Source organism: Rattus norvegicus, chromosome 5 (genome assembly GCF_021556685.1).
Source record: "Rattus norvegicus strain SHRSP/BbbUtx chromosome 5, alternate assembly SHRSP_T2T, whole genome shotgun sequence".
NCBI lineage: Eukaryota > Metazoa > Chordata > Mammalia > Rodentia > Muridae > Rattus > Rattus norvegicus.
In genome coordinates, this window is record NC_141538.1 from 74,720,310 (window position 1) to 74,724,132 (window position 3,823).

At 45.5% G+C, this 3,823-nt stretch overlaps 1 pseudogene; it reads left to right on the top strand.

Annotated features, from left to right (window-relative positions):
- The first annotated feature begins 300 nt into the window (after positions 1-300).
- On the top strand, positions 301-2,244 carry Crat-ps1 (carnitine O-acetyltransferase, pseudogene 1; annotated as a pseudogene).
- The last annotated feature ends 1,579 nt before the right edge of the window (positions 2,245-3,823 follow it).

Here is a 3,823-nt window from a genome sequence, read left to right on the forward strand (position 1 = left end):
TATATATATGAGCTTATAGAAAAGGTAGGGAAACTGGAGATACCAAATAAGGTTAAGATGAAAACGAAGTTAAGAGTAGGAATTCTACTAAACTATATAGGCCACAGGAGTCCTGCCGCACCGGCAGCCCTCCAGGCCTGGTGGCCATGGGGTCATCTCTACTGGTTAGTGGCAGAGACTAGGCAACCTTGAACCTAGAGCCTGAGCCATGACCCCAGTACCCCAGCACCCCAGCACTGGTGCAGACTATACACAGCGTGAGGGGCAGAACAACCAAGTGTACGTAAACAGACTAGGCTGATGTTAGCCTTTGCTGACAGAACCATGGAAAAACCCCTGGGCCTCCTCAAGTCCTCCTTCTTGATGAAGGTTTCTGGTAGCTTCAAGGCCCACCAGGATGCACTGCCAAGGCTGCCGGTGTCCCTACTTCAGCAATCCCTGGACCATTACCTAAAGGCACTGCAGCCCATCATGAGAGAGGAAGAATGGGCTCACATCAAGCAATTAGTGGATGAGTTTCAGACCTCAGGAGGTGTAGGGGAACTCCTGCAGAAGGGACTGGAGCTCAGGGCCAAGAAAATGGAGAACTGGCTGTCCGAGTGGTGGCTCCAGACAGCCTATCTCCAGTTCCACCAGCCTGTGATCATCTACTCAAGCCCAGGAGTGATGCTGCCCAAGCAGGACTTCATGGATCTACAGAGTCAGTTCCGGTTTGCTCCCAAATTCATCCAGGGTGTATTGGATTTCAAGTCCATGATAGACAACAAGGTATTGCCAGTTGAGTTCCTGGGAGGACAGCCACTGTGCATGAATCAGTCTTATCAGATCCTATCTTCTTGCCGTGTACCTGGCCCCAAGCAGGACTCAGTAGAGAACTTCTTCAAGTCGAAGAAACCACCCATGCATATAACCATGGTGCATAACTTCCAATTCTTTGAGCTGGACATGTACCACAGTGATGGAACTTCACTCACCTCAGATCAGATCTTTATGCAGCTAGAGAAATCTGGAACTCCTCACTGCAATCCAACAAAGAGCCTGTTGGCATCCTAACCTCCAACCAGGGAAACACCTGGGCCAAGGTCTATAACAAACTCATTAAAGACAAAGTAAACCCAGAGTCAGTGAACTCCATACAGAAGAGCATCTTCACTGTGTGTCTGGACAAGCAAAGTGCCCAGAATCTCAGATGATGTCTACCGCAACCATGTAGCAAGCCAGATGCTACATGGTGGTGACAGCAAGTTCAACAGTGGAAACTGCTGGTTCGACAAGACACTGCAGTTCATTGTGGCAGAAGATGGCTCCTGTGGGATGGTTTATGAGCATGCAGCTGCAGAAGGGCCCCCAATCGTTGATCTTGTGGACCATGTCATAAGGTATACAAAAAACCCTGAGCTTGTGCAGTCTCCTTTGGTGTCCCTACCCATGCCCAAGAAATTGTGGTTCATCATTGCACCTGAGATCAAGAATGACGTCACCCAAGATCAAGAAAGATGTAGAGAAAGCCAAACAGAACATAGGCATCGTGATCCAGGACCTGAACATTCCATCAGTGGTATTCCATCACTTTGGAAAGGACTCAAGTCGGAGAAGCTAAGGTCTGATGCTGTCATCCCAATAGCCCTGCAGCTGGCATACTACAGTATCTGTGGGCAGACCTGTGCTACATAGGAAAGTGTCACCCGGGCCGCACTGACACCATTTGCTCAGCCTTCAGACTTGCTAGCCTTTGTCAAAGGCACAGATGACTCCAAAGTGCCAGAGCACTAGAAGGTGGCACTGCTTCAGGTCCACTGAAGCCTATACTGATCGAGCCATCCAAGGGGAGGCCTTCGACTGGCACCTGCTGGGTCTGACGCTGCAGGTCATCAAGGCCCTGGTGAGCATGGCTGACATCTTCATGGACACCTCCTACACCATTGCTATGCACTTCAACCTTTCTACCAGCCAGGTCTCTGCCAAGACAGACTGTCCTGTCCCAGATAGTTATGGCATGTGCTCCAATCCCAGGAGGCCCATATCAACTTTTCTGTGTGAGCCTACAACAACTGTGCTGAGACCAACGCTGCCCGAATGGCTCACTACTTGGAGAAAGCTCTGCTAGACATGCACATCGAACTCCAGAACCAGGGCCAAACTCTGAGCCCAGGCCCAGGCCTGACTGTTCCACAGCCAAACCCACTTTGGAACAGACACCTGCCACATGACTCACTCCTTTGGCTCCTGTGCCCTCCAGTCTGACTGAACCAGATAAGTATTCTCTAGCAGGGCCCCAAGGTCCAAGTCAAGTGCCTTCCAGGCCCTGTCCTCAGGACCTGCCATAGTCCATGTGCAGGGCTCAGTCTAGAGGCTGAACAAGACTAAGGCCCAGGTCCCCAGCATATCATCCATCGACCTGAACCATGGGGAAGGGAACCTGTCCAGTCCATCCCTTCTTAGCAGGGGCTGTGAAGAGTCCCTTTCTTCTGGCCCTGGCCAGTCTCTTTCATCTCCACAGCAAAATCAGAATCTGTCTTCATCAGTAAATGCCCAAAGACCATGAGTCAGAGGATTATCTATTGATGAGTGGCCCTCAGACTCTCCATAGCTAAGGCCTGCCTCCACCTCCCACCTCAACGTGCCATCTCCCAGCTGCCACCCTCTGGTGACTCTTGAGCCACAGACTTCCTGCTTCCATTCAGTGTCATTCTTGCTGCAGTCATGGTTGCATAATATGATTATGCCAGGTGATCAATAAAGGCAAGAGTGCTGGTGAAAAAAAACAAAAATACTATACATAACATTCTGGAAAAAAAGACAAATTTATAGGTCATAGACATAAAGAATAAAAAACATTATTCTAAATGCATAGAAACTATTCTCTCAAATGAGTCTTGCTTGCCTCCCCACCCTCCGCAAAATGCAATCTGAGAAAAAAAGAAGCCAATCTAAAAGATACCAATCCAAATACAAGGAGTATTTAGGATAGCAAACAGACAAAGCCAGTAAAGAAACTCTTCATAATTTTTATAATTAAATTATTAATATTAAAGAAATAAAGAAAAGATTGAAAGTCACAAGAAAGAAACACCAAGCAGAAAAGTAACAATAGCAGTTAATATCCTAGTCTACTCCACTATACTTGTTCTGTTTGGTTGGTTGGTTGGTTGGTTGGTTGGTCGGTCGGTCGGTTGGTTGGTTTGATTTTTGTTGTTTTTGTTGTTGTTCTTGCTTAAATTTTCAACTGAAAATTTAAAAACCAGAGGGTTTATTTAGATTGATGTCTTTCAAGTTCTAAAAAGATAATTGGCAACTCAGATTAATATACCCAAAGGCTAAGGGAATTTATCACCACTAAATGAGCTCTACAGAAGATACTTGGAGGAATTCTTCAGACTGAAGAGAAAAAACAATAAATCCATCTCTGAGGCCACAGGAAATCATGCCATAATAGTCAAACAGCAGAGGAGGAAGAGGGAAAAATCCAATAATATAAAACCACAAAATGAGAGAAATCTCTATACTTTCAAGCATATCTGAATATTTTTTAATGGTCTCTATTCCCTAGTCAAAAGACACAGGCTAGTTGGGTTGGTCAAAAATCAGGAACCATTTATTTATTGACTCTGAAAATACATCTCACCACAAAAGACAGACACTACCTTAGGGTAAAGATATGGGGGAAGTATTTTAAGAAAATTGACCTAGGAAACAAGTTGGTGTCACAGTTATAATATTTGACAAAGTGGATTTCAAATCAACACTAGTGAGAACAGAAAAAAAATCATTTTATATTGATTAAAGGAACAATCCATTAAAAAGGCTTTATGATTCTACACAT